Below are 17,571 nucleotides of genomic sequence, written 5' to 3'. Positions count from 1 at the left end.
GGCCTTCGACCGAAAGAATTTGCGTGGTGTTCGACATCGGATCATATATTCACACCACGTGAATTGTACTATAATACCTTGAGGTTCATTACCATTATTAGTGATTCCTCTTGCGTATGTTAACAACTTACATCATTGGTTGGTAATCAGGCTATGTCTTTCCATGTTCGACTTCAGAACATCTTTTCACATGGATCAACTTATACATCGAGTGAAGATTGAACGAGTTTGAAGACCCCAGATCTAGTTTCATCCATTCGAGCTCTGATATATTCAGGAATATAAATCAAATGTACAAAGGCTCTCCACAGATGGTCATCCTAACCATGGATGATGACTCTATATCTAAAGTATCACCAGTCTGTATCTGCAGATGACTATCTGATCTATGTACATGAAATGAAATTTATAAAGCTTTTTGGCACATCAACCCCAAACATATATTTTGATAAAATAGGCCTCATTCAAACCCTAAAAGAGCTATTTTATACCCTAAAGGAACATAGTCATCTGAATACATCATTCCCCAAAAGCTCCATCTGAGAAACCATCCATAAATTGCCTAAATTGAATGATACTGAATACTCCACTGGAAAATTGTGATGAATACTGACTACTCCACTACCATGGTGTGATGCATACTATTTATGACTTCTATAGGGTGTGATGGGCCAGGATGGATAGATGTCCAGGACAATTTACTAAGTGGATGCTCATGGAATCTTCTAGAAACTTCTCCTATGCCACTTGCCTCTCTGAATTCACCCAAGGATGAATAAGGGGTCTAAAATTCAGTTATCCCTTCTCTTATTGAGCCAAATTTAACAAGTGGAATGACACTAACCAAACCCCATGGCTGACTCACACCCTTGCACATATCTATAAATGGATCCCTCATCCAAGAGATCCAGGGGCTGGAATCTTGTGAATTGAAAGTAAGTGCTAATAGTGTGTAATTGAGGAAAGAGCATTGTATTTTTGGAGTGATATTGCTATTTCATGAGGTGAAGAAGGATTAAAGTTGGGAGGATGATGCTGGATCAGACAATTGGGTTGTAATTCTCCCTTCTATTAATAAAGTTCTTCAAGTTTTCTTCCATATTATTGTGAAATTATGAATGTTATCATTTGTGAATGCTATCATTTGTTCATTATATATCTGATTCTGTAATGTTTATGTTGTAATAGATCATGATGCTTTGACAGTTCTCTGTTGCTATAATTGTGCAGGTACTCTCCAAGCATGTTAAGTATGGGGAGGAGTTGTAGGTTCTGTCAAAGGAGAGGGAGAGCAAGCAAGTGATTAAGTGAAAGTTCTAGGTTGGTCCTATCATCTTTCTCTTATCTATTACACATAGAAGAAATCATTGAATTGCTTTAAACTATTGTTTCTAGGGTAGCTTCCAAACCTAGAGGGCTAGCATTCCTTAGGAATACTAGTTTTCCTAGAAACACGGCTTTGTCCAGATTGGCTTCGCTTCCAGGGGCAAAGACGATTGACTCACTAGTATCCTTGAATGACGAGGTTTTGATTGACTTGCTTCCACAATTTCGGATTGTTTGATCAACTCAAAATTAAGGGGAAAATGATGTTATTCTGAATTCAATTATTTTTAATGATGCTTGGACACAACTTTTCTTTTTTAGTTTTTAAGAGTCAAGAAGAAGCTAAATATGACTCTAGTCTCCTTCAGCTTTCAATGAGCCTGAAAGGAAAAGTTCTCATATGGAACTTTTATTTTAAAGAGTCGAAAAGGAATGAAAGTGACTACTCTGGAATATCTAGATAGAGGGATTACCAAACCAATCACGAAACTACAATATACACCTTGATGATAAATTAGAAGGAAATTACCAAGGACATATGTACGGCAGTCAATCTTCCCGAATGTTGTGTTCAGTGCATTGCTATCAATAAGGCGGTAGACTCAGTTTCCTATGGATAAAAGATTTAAGCCTATTGTGGTCTCCCAATATATACACGACGGTATGGGAAGCATAAATCCATGCTAGAACTTGTCGTATCAAGGAGGCGAAATCACCCAACCTTCAATGAAAACGATAGCCACTAATTTTAATGACACTAAAACATGTCACTAGCCTAGACCTCTAGATATGTTGTGTTAAGTTCCAAAGCCTTATTAGGTTCATTGAATTTCATTTTAAAGTTGGTCTTGTTTAGACTTTTCCTTTCAATGATTTATCGACATATAAGAATGCTAGCCCTCTAGGTTTGGCAGCCACCCTAGAAACAATAGTTTAAAGCAATTCAATGATTTCTCCTATATGTAATAGATAAGAGAAAGATACTGGAATGAACCTGGAACTTCCGCTTAATCCCTTGCTTTATCTCTCTCTCCTTTAACATATCTTGCAACTCCTCCCGGTACTTAACACACTTGGAGAGTACCTACACAAGTATAGCAGAAAAGAACCATCAAAGCATCGTGATCTATTACAACATAAACATTACAAAATTAGATATATAATGAACAAATGATAGCATTCACAAATGATAACATGCAGAATTACACAATCATATGGGAGAAAACTTGAAGAGATTTATTAATAGAAAGGAGAATTAAAACCCAGTTGTCTAATCCAGCATCATCCTCTGAGCTTCAATCCTTCTTCACCTCATGAAATAGCAAGATCATTCCAACAAGAATACAATACTCTCTCCTCAATTACAAACTATCAACACTTACTTGCAATTCACCACCTTCCAGCCTCCAGATCTCTTGGATGAGGGATCCATTTATAGATGTATGCAAGGGTGTGAGTCATCCATGGGGTTTGATTAGTGTCATTCCACTTGTTATGATTGGTTCCACAAGAGAAGGGATAACAGATGGTTTTAGATCCCTTATTCACCCTTGGGCGAATTCAGAGAGGCAAGTGGCATAGGAGAAGTTTCTAGAAGATTCCATGAGCATCCACTTAGAAAACTGTCCTAGACATTTGTCCATCCTCACCCATCATGCCCTATAGAAGGCCTAAATAGTATGCATTGCACCTCGGCAGTGTACCACTTAGTATTCATTTCACTTTGCTAGTGGAGCGGTCAGTATGGTTCAATTTAGGCAATTTCTGGATGGTTTCAAAGAGGGAACATTCGGGGAATGATGTATTCAGATGACTATGTTCCTTTAGGGTATGAAACAACTCTTTTAGGGGTTGATGAGCCCTAATACATCGACATATAATTTTGGGGTTGATGTGCCCAAATATGTCTATAACAGTTCCCCCTAAAGCATGAGGTTGTAAATATTCATGTCGGGTGAAATGCTTTATCATGAGGATTCGAAGTTTCGAACTGGAAGGTGACCTACATCAGCTACAATACAATACATTATCATATTATGATTTTCATGATCTAGCTAAGGTAGGCATTCCCATGCTCAGATTTATAAATTCATTTCATGTACATCGATCAGATAGTTGTCTGTAGATACAAACTGGTGATTCTTCAGATAAAGAGTCATCATACATGATTACGATGACCATCTGTGCAGAGCCTTTGTACATTTGATGTTTTTTATATCACTGAAGATATAGCAGCTTCGATGGATGAAACTAGATATGGGGTCTTCAAAATAATTGAATATTCGCTCGATGTACAAGTCAATCCATGTGAAGAGATGTTCTAAAGTCGAACATAGAAAGACACCGCCTGATTACCAGCCAATGATGTGAGCTGTTAACAGACACAAGAGGGATCACTGATAATGATAATGATCCTCAACGTACTACAGTACAATTCACATGGTATGAATATATGATCCGATGTCGAACACCACACAAAATCTTTCGGTCGAAGGCCATTGATGTCAACCTATCATCGGAAGTGAGAAACTTGCCATTGATGTATGCAAGCTTCAAAGCACTAAAAGGGTTGTTTCTAGGTCAACATTTTGGATAATGAGCTGATGTCGACAAGAAGTGACTCATCGTAGGAGGGCCTTGATGTATCCGACATCTATGAAAAAAAATGAAGCAGATGATTTCTGGAGGTGAAATGAACTGAAGACACAAGGTTCAGGAATGGTAGTCATGGAAAAATGAAGGTTGGAGGTATTGCAGTGGATGGGAAATTAACTGGATGGTGATTTCTCAACTGAATGATTTCTCTTGAACATTTCGATGACACTAAGATGAATTGGTAGCGTTAACCCCAAAATATGGATGGTATGAAAGACGAATGGTATGATGACCGGTGAAAGAAATAACCCAACCTGACTCAATAATGGGGATGAAGTGAAAGTGTCATGTTCAAGAGTGACTTGCTACCATAAATTCTTCAAGCTTTTTCCCTTTCTTACCCAGTCATTGCTGACTAGTACCTCCTTATTTTTTTCAAGCTTGAGGAGGATAACATATGCTTGTTCTATAATTTTCCCTTCGGGCATACCTGTCACTATTTAATGTTTTAACAAGTCTAGTGATAGTAAAACTTGGTCTTGTCTAGATGGACAAGTTTGTCGCTATTGTTTTAATGAGTTTAACGACAAGGATAAATCGGTCCTTTAAATGTTTAGACAGTTTGAAAAGGGACAAAAGGAAAAATCTATAAGTTCTTTTTCGTAAAGTAATCCCTCAGGAGGGATGAAATTTCCAATACTTTAACAAGCTGGAAAAGACAAGCGCTCGACAATATTTTCATGTTTAATGAGTCTTAAAAGGGTTTAACGAGGACTCTAGTTTTAGGAACGAGTGGTGTCTAGGGTAGCAACTGGTTCTGATGATGTTGGAACTTCTCAAAAGATGTTGATTTATGTGAAGAGGCTAGCTAATAAGACCACTCATTGCAACTGTTCCTCAAAAGGGAAAAACAACCAAGTGAAAGTGTATGATCAGCTAAAGAGATGTTGGTGATGAGATGAAAACAACCAATGCTCAAAAGGCTGATAGAATGGCAATCACAAGGATTAAAAATTGAAAATGGGTTCATTTTTAGACAAGCTTTAACCATGGGGAACTATGCTTGGATTCGGTTTCATGTTTACACAAACTTGAAACGAACAAACTATGCTTGGTTTCAATTTCTTTTTTACACAAACTTAAAACGGAAAAAATCTTCTTGAATTGGTTTACATGCCCTCAACATGATGAAAAGGAGAGTCTCTTGTAACCAGATGGAAATCACAACAATGAAGCAGGATGGTTATCCAATGCCTCTTTGGCTTCATTCAAATAGACAAAGGTGAATGGTGTGAAAGACCAATCACATAACCTATAGGGAAACTTATCTTTACCACAAGGTGCATGCACCCCAAGCTTCATTACATTCACATAAGTAGACTTCTCATGGCTATCATGTGGGTGGAATGAAGGATCCTTTATGAGATCAAGTGAAAGACTCAACTTTGAAGCTTGAGCTTCTCAGAATTATAATATAGTGGAGGTTCTTGCTCAATCACCATCTGCTATGTCGAAACTTGAGGTATTGCAAAATTATCCCTCTCAAATGCAGGATTTGTTATCAGCAATAGGTGGGATCGATCCAATGGATTCCAATCTTGTGGCCTTTAATCATAAGGGATATACACTACAGTTACCAGCCCAACTCGCTTTCCTTATATAGGTAAAATCCCTCAATAAAAATGTTCATCGAACCATCATTGATGAGGGGGCATCTACCTGTATTATGTCAATGAGTTGCTGGAAAACTTTTGGTTTGCCACCCTTGTCACGATCACCAACAACGTTAAAAGCGCTCGATGGAAGAACGTACACTCTGTATGGGATTTCAAGTAGCTTTCAAGTTGAATTGAGGAGCAAGATAGTAGAGATTGAAGTCGAGGTCATTGATGGACTCCTTGACTACAATATTTTACTAGGGAGGCCTTGGGTTTATGCTATGGTTGCCGTTGTGTCTGCATATTAGAAATATTGCATTTCCCTTCCAAGGTGGAATCACAATCATTGACCAACTAGCCTTTTTTTCTAACAGTACACAAGCTACTGGAAGAATTCCAATGATCCATGGAAGTTCACAATCACTTCAAAATGTTGGAGTAGGTCTCCTAAGAGATCATTAATGGGTAGTTTTGCTATCCCATCTCCATCTAGTTTCATGGAAATGGCCACAGTGGAAACCTGTCATATGATCTCTTCTACATCATCTGAAATTAAGAAGAGTTCTGACTATTTTGATAGTGAGGATCATAGCGAGGAGTTTCCGCCAAGACCCATCGAATCTTGGTAGCAATAATTTTTTTGGGCTTGTACAGGAAATCTGAGCCCGCACTCAACAAGTGTTTGGGTAGATAGGTCTTTAGAATATGGTACCTCTTCTGATCCTTGGTCTCGTATACATTCAACAGACGAAGGAATCATCCAATCAATGATGATAGGAGAGACATCATGGGAAGATTATCATCATCATTCCCACATTCGAGATGACAATGAAGATTATTCAAACAACCTCAATCACCCTTCAGTGGTTGATTTTTTATTAAATTCTGTAAATACAGTAGATTCTAAGTGCAATTTGTCCAACATTGAATAAACTATCGCCATTAACATTTTGACCAAGCCTAATATTGTAGAGAATATTCACATCGGTAAATCGTGTTCTCCATCATAACTAGATAGTTACTATCCTCTTTGTTCGTGAATTCAAAGATGTCTTTGCATGGTCATATGAAGAAATTCCAGGCATTGACTCGAGAATTGTTGAACATGAAATCGAGATGTATCCAGATGCAAAACCAATGGAAATGGCTTCGACCTATTTATCCGAAGAAAGCTGCTGCCATTAAAGTAGAGGTTGAAAAGCTTTGTGTGCTGGATTCATTCACCCTATACCTCTCACTAATAGGGTATCGAATATTGTTCCTGTGATGAAAAAACAAGGAATGATAAGAGTTTGCATCGATTATAGGGATGTAAATCAAGCATGTCCAAAGTACAATTATCCTACACCCTTTATCAACCAGATTATTGAAGAATGTGGTGGATGCGAAATCTTTTCGTTCATGGACGGATTTTCCAGATACAATCAAATCAATATCCGCCCACAGGATAAGTAAAAAACAATGTTTATATGTCCGTGGGGCACATTTTCATATCATAAATTACGTTTCGGTTTGAAGAATGCATGGGCAACATTTCAGAGGGCAATGAATTATGCCTTCCATGACATCAAACACATCGTTCAATCGTATCTCGATGATCTGCTAGCTCATTTGTGAAAATGGACTGACCATCTGCAACATTTGAGAGCCATATTTCTACATTGCCAACACTACAGGATGCGACTCAATCCCCATAAATGTGTGTTTTGTGTTGGTTTTGGTCCACTACTTGGTCTTGTAGTTTCTAAGGATGGAATTTGACTCGACCCATTTAAGGTTTAGGCAATTCTTGACATGCCTCCACCTTCAAATTTGCTTCAGATTCAGAGACTCCAAGGGAAAGCTAACTTTCTGAGGAGGTTCATTCCAAATTATGCTGAGCTCGTTAAAGGCTATACACGTCTTTTAAATAAAGGAGTACCCTTCCAATGGGATCAGGCTGCACAAGCTTCCTTTGATGCTCTCAAATATTCCCTAATAAAAGCATCATTAATGTATGCTCTTGACTATAAAAAAGACTTCAACCTATATGTCTCCGCTACAGATACAACCATCGCTATGGTTTTAATGCAAGAAGATGATGGAATTGAACATCCTATATATTATTTGAGTCGTATTCTCAATGATATAGAAAGCAAGTACTCTTATGCTGAAAAGTTGGCTTTAGTAGCCGTTCAAGCAGTACAGAGATTTTGACACTATGTACTCCTTTGCAAAACTACCATTGTGTCAGATTTCAACCCTATGACATACATTTTGTCACGTCAATTGCTGGGGGGAAAATATTCCAAATGGATAGTCATTTTGTAGGATTTTGATCTAGAATTCACCAAATCCAAATCAAAGAAGTCTCTCGTCTTTGCAGAGTTACTTTGCGACCTTCCCTCGTCCTCCAACGATTTAACATCAAAAGCATCAATCATGGATGAGACTCTATTTTTGATATCGCCAAGTGATCCATGGTGCGTAGATATACTAGCGTATCTCCAGAACAAAAATTTTAGGCCTAACACCTCTCACTCTAAATAGCGACGTACTCGATACCAAGCCAAAGATTATCTGATCATTGGCAATACACTTTACTGTCGAGGCGTTGATATGGTTTTACGAAGCTGCCTCAAGCATGAGGAGGCCAAAAAAGTTTTGAATGATTGTCATTTAGGTGCTTGTGGGAGGCATCTATTTGGTTACACTACTGCACAAAATATCTTACGAGCTGGTTACTTCTAGCCCTCCATATTCAAAGATTGCATAATTGTAGTCAGAAGTTGCCATGCTTATCAGATTTTTTATCGCAAGACCTGATTACCACCTGCACCACTGCATCCAGTGACTTCTGTTGGCCCATTTGCTAAATGGGGAATTAATTTCATGACATGTAACCCCACCTCGGCTAAGGGGCATGGGTATATTATAGTCGCTATTAACTATTTTAGAAAATGGGCCAAGGCGATGCCTACCTTGAACAACAGTGGTGAAATGGCTGCACTTTTTTTTCTTTAGTCATGTTGTTTCTAGATTCAGTGTTCCACAGGCTATAGTTACAGATCATGGGTTGCATTTTTGCAATCACATGATGATCGAATTAAATACAAACTTAGGATTGTCCCATGATAGTTCTACTCCATATTATCTGCAGGCTAATAGACAAGTTGAGGCAATCAACAAAGTCCTTAAGCGCATGCTGTAGAGAATGATTGGAGTCCATAAATGGAATTGGCATTTAATCCTGTACTAAGCTTTGTGGGCATACAAGACTTCAATGAGTAATGCAACTAGATTTACACCCTTTCAGTTGGTGTATGGTATGGAAGCAGTCTTACCAATTCAGTGTGACATCTCATCCCTCAAGCTCTCAATTGATCTACTTCCCAAAACTTCTGAAGAAGAGGTTCGTTTCTTGGAATTAATCCATCTGGATGAAACCTGTCGTGATGCCGCATTGGCTAATGAAGCACATAAGAAATGCGTCAAGGCGCAATATGACCAAAATGTTAAGCCTCGTTTCTTCTCAAAAGGTGACCTGGTCTTGCTTTACGATCAGGATTCTGACAAATTAGGAGCAAGTAAATTTGAACCATTATGGATGGGCCATTACATTGTTAAACATGTATTGACAAAAGGAGCCTATGAGCTAGTCGATTATGATGGGATTCCACTGTCACAGCCCAGAAACGGGTTGTATCTTAAACGTTACTATGCTTGATTAAGTGTAGTAAACTCATTGTACATATGCTTTTTTTGCATTTTTGAGTGTTTTCTTTCAGAGTTGTCATTTTGGTTAGGTAATCCACTTCGCATTTGTTGCAGATGTTAGACTTTTTGGAACCATTTGTTGAGTATGCCGAAGGAGCTAGTCATAATACACAGAACCTATCTTTTGCGACTTGGGCCATTTCCCCTCCAAGCAGCGAGTTAGTGAGTTTCAAGGGGATATGTATTGGTCGTTCAATGAAAAACATCGCTGAGTATAGCACGATTATTGAACTTCTCTCTGATGCCATTTCACATGGCATACACCGATACATTGTCAGGCTAGATTCACAACTCTTCATTCTACGGCTTATTGGAATTTATTACATTCAGAACCCAGCTATTCATCACATGTTCCTAAGAGTTAGGATTTTGGAAATACATTTTTATTCCATTCAATATCAACACATTTCCAGAAACTTAAACACATTGACTGATTCATTAGAAAACTATGTGTTAAATAGACATTTGCAGCATTTGTAAAGAAAGCATTTCACATCAACATTTCCATTTGGATTTCATCACTTAACCAAAATAAAACTCCAAAAATAAAAAATAGATAGCTTTTTATAGTTTTCACAAAAAATTTTGTGTCCAAGACAAAATTAGTCATCTGGCCAAGGAACTTAAAGTAAATGTAGAAAACATCCTAGACTAGTGATGTTGGTGATAACATGTCACTGCCTGTGTTATCATGGGCAGGAGCCTAGTCCAATGACTCGGTACACTAGTAGTAAGGCACTGTAACCTCAAAGGTAACTCATCAGTTTTGACATCCTGAATGCCAAGAGTGAGGCCCTCGATCTAATCTTGCAGCACTGCTAGGGTCTCTGATATATCTAGATCTTGAAGGATGGCCCTCCCTATAGCCTCTCTTGCTGGAGCGTTATCTGCTTCCTGTGGGTGTGCCACTGGTCGCACTGGTCCAATATCTACACACACATATGAGTTTCTTTAGTCTTGGTTACATAAAAAACAAAAAGCATTATAAAACTGAAAAAGCAAAGATGTGGCCAAATCATTTTACCTATATCACTCCATTTCTCACCAACTGGTAAATCCAAATCCGGCTTCCCTTAGAAATCCATCCTGGTATATGGATACTCTGTGAACACCATCTTGTGCTGGTTGAACCACTCGAAAAAGGCATCTAAAAAGCAGATTTGTGACTGGCCGGCATGTCTAGCCATCACATCCACCCATCTCTTCATCTGTGGTTCCCTCAGTGCTGGCAATCCTAGTGAAATGTTTTGAGGTTGCATCAATGGAATTCTATCCAAAGAAAAAGCAGTCAATATGGATCCATAACCAAAGTTTTTGGTTCTTCCATTCTTTACTTTGGACAATTATTCTTTCATGACAGGAAGTATCGCCTCACACCAATTAAACCCCTTCGGTTCCAGGCATTCCAGGCCATATTGCATGTAATATTTGTTCGCTAAATGTAAGGCCACACTACCAACCAATCTAGCAAAGGTAAATAGAATGGTACTCAAAGGTTGATCTGTAACATCCCGGATATTTATCTTACCATCTCTACGGGATTGAGATCCATCCCTGAAGAACTGACGAATGTAATCTTTCACAGATTTGCCCCCACGAGAAAATATTGATAGTGAAAGAGGGGCACCACGCCTTAACAAACCCGTCAGAAAATAAATATCCTCAACCATGAAAGGAATAGATTTACCTCTGATCTGGAATACATGGTCAATAGGATCCCAAGCATTGAGAAGATACTGCAACAAGTTGATCTGTTGTCTCATGCTGGATATGCGGAAAAACTTCAGTAAGCCACAGTTTCTTAATGCATCCATTGTGACCTGGTCATGCAAAGAAGTCATATCCTCCTCTTCATGTTCTCATTCACACCATGTGAAAACCATTTTGATCCAAAAAATATCTGAAATGCAAACAATAGATGAGTTAGGATCCAATTTTGAGCAACAACAGATAAAAATTTGATGAAAAAACACTGTATAAAATTGCCTTTCTGTGCCCATTGCACCTTGCCTTCGAGCAAGGTGAGATGCATATTGAATGAACTTTTGACAACTCAGTATGCATTGCACCTTTCGATACAATGTGCGATGATTGGGGAATGAAATCTTTAAACCACGGAGACCTAGAAAAGTGAAAAAACTTGCCCAGAATTGAGAAAAGAGGAAATGAAAATGAAGAGCTTGAGGATAGATGCTACCTAGTCTTGACACCGCAGAGAATGGTCCACAAGATCTCCCGAAATCGACTTGTGAAATTTGATAGGGAAAACCTATTCAGAGCTCCAAATCCCAAATTTGAAATGAAATGATGAAAATGAAATGATAAAACTACTTTTTATGTTTACTATTCATGTACTTCAAAATGAAATGTTAGTTTTAGTTCATTTTTCATCCATATATATGTATTTCTAATCAATTCGATGGAGTTCTGAGCAGGTTGAATGACCGATGAAAGAATCTAATGTGCTAAACAGTGAATTGAAAATCTTTGACCACCAAGTAAACTTTTGTCTTGTTTTCGAGCTTTGATTCAAAAATGAAAAGAAAACTATAGAGTCTTGTTTAAACCCTTTTCAGACTCATTAAACATGAAAAGATTGTTAAGCGCTTGTCTTTTCTAGCTCGTTAAAGTATTGGAAATGTCCTCCCTCCTGTATTATTTTATCCTTTTTCAGACGTGAGGGATTACTTTACGAAAAGGAACATATGGAACTTTCTTTACATTCATTTTCAAACTCTCTAAACATGAAAAGGACAGAGTTATCCTTGTCGTTAAAATCGTTAAAACAATAGCAACAAACTTGTCCATCTAGACAAGACCGAGCTTCACTATTGCTAGATTTGTTAAAACATTAAATAGTGACAGGTTTGCCCAAAGGGCAAATTATAGAACAAGCATATGTTATCCTCCTCAAGCTTGACAAAAATAAAGACATACTGGTCAGTAGTGACTGGGGAAAAAAGGGAAAACACTTGAATAATTTATGGTAGTAGGTCACTCTTGAACATGACACTTTCACTTCATCTCCATTATTGAGTTGGGTTGGGTTATTCCATTCACTGATCATCATATCATTGGTCTTTAATACCATCCATCTTTTGGGGTTAACGCTACCAATTCATCTTAGTGTCCTTGACATGTTCAAGAGAAGTCATTCAGTTGAGAAATTACCATCTAGTTAATGTCTCATCCACTACAATACCTCCAACCTTCATCTTTTTCATGACCACCATTCCTGAACCTTGTGCTGTCAGTTCATTTTCACCTCCAGAAATCATTTTCTTCATTTCGTTTCATAGATGTGGGATACATCAAGGCCCTCCTACAATGAGTCACTTCTTTTCAACATCAGCTCATTATCCAATAAGTTGACTTAGAAACAACCCTTTCAGTGCTTTGAAGCTTGCATACATCAATGGCAAGTTTCTCACTTTTGGCGACAGGTTGACATCAATGGCCTTCGATTGAAAGATTTTGCATGGTGTTTGAGATTGAATCATATATTCACACCACGTGAATTGTACTGTAGTACCTTGAGGATCATTATAATTATCGATGATCCCTCTCGCGTCTGTTAATAGCTCACATCATTGGTTGGTAATCAGGTGATGTCTTTCCATGTTCGCCTTCAGAACGTCTCTTCACATGGATTGACTTGTACATTGAGCGAATATTGAACAAGTTTGAAGACCCCAGATCTAGTTTCATCCATCTAGGCTACGATATATTCAGGGATATAAAAAACATCAAATGTACAAAGGCTCTGCATAGATGGTCATCCTAATCATGGATGATGACTCTATATCTGAAGAATCACCAGTTTGTATCTGTAGACGAATATCTGATCTCTATACATGAAATGAAATTTATAAAGGTGAGCATGGGAATGCCTACCTCAACTAGATCATGAAAATCATATTATGATAACGTATTGTATTGTAATTGATGCAGGTCACCTTCTAGTTCGAAACTTCGGATCCTCATGATAAAAAATTTCACCCGACATGAATATTTACGACCTCATGCTTTTGGGAGCAACTGTTATAGATGTATTTGGGCACATCAACCCCAAAATTATATGTCAATTTATTAGGGCTCATCAACCCCTAAAAGAGTTGTTTCATACCATAAAGGAACATTGTCATCTAAATACATCATTCCCCGCAAGTTCTATCTGAGAAACCATCTAGAAATTACTTAAATTGAACCATATTGACTGCTCCATTGGCAAAGTGTGATGCATACTAAGTGGTACACTACCAGGGTGCGATGCATACTATTTAGGCCTTCTATAGGGTGCGATGGGTGAGGATGGACAAATATCTGGGACAATTTGCTAAGTGGATGCTCATGGAATCTTCTAGAAACTTCTTCTATGCCACTTGCCTCTCTAAATTACCCTAAGGATGAATAAGGGATCTAAAACCTTTTGTTATCCCTTCCCTTATGGAACCAATTGTAACAAGTTGAATGACACTAATAAAACCCCATGGATGACTCACACCCTTGCATACATCTATAAATGGATCCCTCATCCAAGAGATCTAGAGGCTGGAAGGTTGTGAATCATCCATGGGGTTTGATTAGTGTCATTACACTTGTTACAATTGGTTCCACAAGAGAAGGGATAACAGATGGTTTTAGATCCCTTATTCATCCTTGGGAGAATTCAGAGAGTCAAGTGGGAGAGGAGAAGTTTCTAGAAGATTCTATGAGCATCCACTTAGCAAACTATCCCAAACATTCGTCCATCCTTGCCCATCGCACCCTATAGAAGGAATAAATAGTATGCATCACACCCGAGTAGTGTACCACTCAGTTTGCATCACACTTTGCTAGTGGAGCAGTCAGTATGGTTCAATTCACGAAATTTTTGGATGGTTTCTCAGATGGAACTTTTGGGGAATGATGTATTCAGATGACTATGTTCCTTTAGGGTATGAAACAACTTTTTTAGGGGTTGAATGAGCCCTAATACATCAACATATAATTTTGGGGTTGATGTGCCCAAATATGTATATAACAGTTGCCCCCTAAAGCATGAGGTCATAAATATTTATGTCAGGTGAAATGCTTTATCATGAGGATCCAAAGTTTCGAACTAGAAGGTGACCTGCTTCAGTTACAATACAATACATTATCATAATATGATTTTCATGATCTAGCTGAGGTAGGCATTCCGATGCTCAACTTTATAAATTTCATTTCATGTACGTAGATAAAATAGTCGTCTACAGATATAGACTGGTGATTCTTCAAATATAGAGTCATCATCCATGATTAGGATGACCATCTGTGCAGAACCTTTGTACATTTGATGTTTTTTATATCCCTGAATATATCACAGCCCAGATGGATGAAACTAGATCTGGGGTCTTCAAACTCGTTCAATCTTTGCTCGATGTACAAGTCAATCCTTGTGAGGAGATGTCTTAAAGTCGAACGTGGAAAGACATAGCCTAATTACCAGCCAATGATGTGAGCTGTTAACAGACGTGAGAGGGATCACCGATAATGATAATAATCCTCAAGGTACTACAGTACAATTCACGTGGTATGAATATATGATCCAATGTCGAACACCACACAAAATATTTTGGTCAAAGGCCTTGATTTCAACCTATTGCCGGAAGTGAGAAACTTGCCATTGATGTATGCAAGCTTCAAAGCACTGAAAGGGTTGTTTCTAAGTCAAATTCTTGGATAATGAGCTAATGTTGATAAGAAATGACTTGTCGTAGGAGGGCCTTGATGTATCCCACATCTACAACATGAAACAAAGCAAATGATTTCTGGAGGTGAAAATTTATTGACAACACAAGGTTCAGGAATGTCGGTCATGAAAAAATGAAGGTTGGAGGTATTGTAGTGTATGATACATTAACTGGATGGTGATTTCTCAATTGAATGACTTATCTTGAACATGTTGGCGACACTAAGATGAATTGGTAGCATTAACCCCAAAATATGGATGGTATGAAAGACCAATGGTGTGATGACCAGTGAACGGAATAACCCAACCCAACTCAGTAATGGAGATGAAGTTAAAGTGTCATGTTCAAGAGTGACTTGCTACCATAAAGTCTTCAAGTTTTTCCCCATTTTTCCCAAGTCATTGCTGACTAGTACCTCTTTATAGAGTCATCATCCATGATTTGGATGACCATCTGTGCGGAGCCTTTGTACATTTGATGTTCTTATATCCTTGAATATATCAGAACCCAGATGGATGAAACTAGATCCGTGGTCTTCAAACTCGTTCAATCTTCACTCGATGTACAAGTCAATCTATGTGAGGAGATGTTCTAAAGTCGAATGTGGAAAGACATCACCTAATTACCAGCTAATGATGTGAGTTGTTAACAGACATGAGAGGAATCACCGATAATGATAATGATCCTCAAGGTACTACAGTACAATTCACCTGGTGTGAATACATGATCCGATGCCGAACACCACGCAAAATGTTTTGGTCGAAGGCCACTAATGTCAACCTGTTGTCGGAAGTGAGAAACTTGCCATTGATGTATGCAAGCCTCAAAGAACTGAAAGGGTTGTTTCTAAGTCAACTTCTTGGGTAATGAGCTGATGTCGACAAGAAGTGACTCATCGTAGGAGGGCCTTGATGTATCCCACATCTACGACACGAAACGAAGCAAATGATTTCTAGAGGTGAAAATTAATTGATGACACAAGGTTCAGGAATGGTGGTCATGAAAAAATGAAGGTTGGAGGTATTGCAGTGTATGAGACATTAACTAGATGGTGATTTCTCAACTGAATGACTTCTCTTGAACATGTCGGCGACACTGAGATGAATTGGTAGCGTTAACCCCAAAAGATGAATGGTATGAAATACCAATGGTTTGATGACAGGTGAATGGAATAACCCAACCCAAATCAGTAATGGAGGTGAAGTGAAAGTGTCATGTTCAAGAGCGACTTGCTACCATAAATTCTTCAATTTCCCCCTTTTCCCTAGTCATTGCTGACTATTACCTCTTTATTTTTTTCAAGCTTGAGGAGGATAACATATGCTTGTTCATAATTCGCCCTTTGGGAAAACCTAATGCTATTTAATTTTTAACGAGTCTAGTGATAGTGAAACTCGGTCTCATCTAGATGGACAAGTTTGTCACTGTTGTTTTAACAAGTTTAATGACAAGGATAACTTAGTCCTTTTCATGTTTAGAGAGTTTGAAAAGGGATGAAAAGAAAACTCCATAAGTTATTTTTCATAAAATAATCCCTCAGGTCTGAAGAAGGATAAAATAAAATAGGAGGGATGACATTTCCAATACTTTAACGAGTTGGAGAAGACAAGCGCTCGACAATATTTTCATGTTTAAGGAGTCTGAAAAGGGTTTAAAGAGGACTCTATTTTGAGGAATGAGTGGTGTCTATGGTAGCAACTGGTTCCAGAGATGTTGGAACTTCTCAAAACATGTTGATTTATGTGAAGAGGCTGGCTAATAAGACCACTCATTGCAATTGTTCCTTAAAAGGGAAAAACAACCAAGTGAAAGCGTATGATTGGCTAAAGAGATGGTGGTGATGAGATGAAAACAAACAAGGCTCGAAAGGCTAATAGAATGGCAATCAAAAGGGTTAAAAATTGAAAATGGGTTCACTTTTAGATAAGCTTGAACCATGGGGAACTATGCTTGGATTCAGTTTCATGTTTACACAAGCTTGAAATGAACAAACTATGCTTGGTTTCAGTTTCTTTTTTATACAAGATTAAAATGGAAAAAATATGCTTGAATCGGTTTACATGCCCCCAGCATGATGAAGAGGAGAGTCTCTTGTAACCAGATGGAAATCACTGCAGTGAAGCAGGATGGTTATCCAACACCTCTTTGGCTTCGTTCAGATAGATAAAGGTGAATGGTGTGAAATACCAATCACATAACCTATAGGGAAACTTATCTTTACCACAAGGTGCATGCCCCCTAAGCTTCATTACATTCACCTAAGTAGACTTCTCATGGCTATCAAGTGGGTGGAAAGAAGGTTCTTTTACGAGATCAAGTGAAAGACTCGACTTTGAACTTGGGACCTTGTTTCATTTTTAAGAGAGCTTGACACAAGACAAGGAACTATGCTCGGAAACCCTTGGTTTCATTTTTTAACGAGGTTTACCCAAAATAACAAACTATCCTCTGATACCCTTCGGTCGCAACTCATAAGTGGTCATGAAGGAAAGGTCTGGTTCCAATGCCCCCAGTACATAATG

Source organism: Pinus tabuliformis, chromosome 6, assembly GCF_031772625.1.
Source record: "Pinus tabuliformis cultivar Carrire ecotype Pingquan chromosome 6, CPIR1, whole genome shotgun sequence".
NCBI classification, from domain to species: domain Eukaryota; kingdom Viridiplantae; phylum Streptophyta; class Pinopsida; order Pinales; family Pinaceae; genus Pinus; species Pinus tabuliformis.
Note: the sequence above shows the minus strand (reverse complement) of the source record.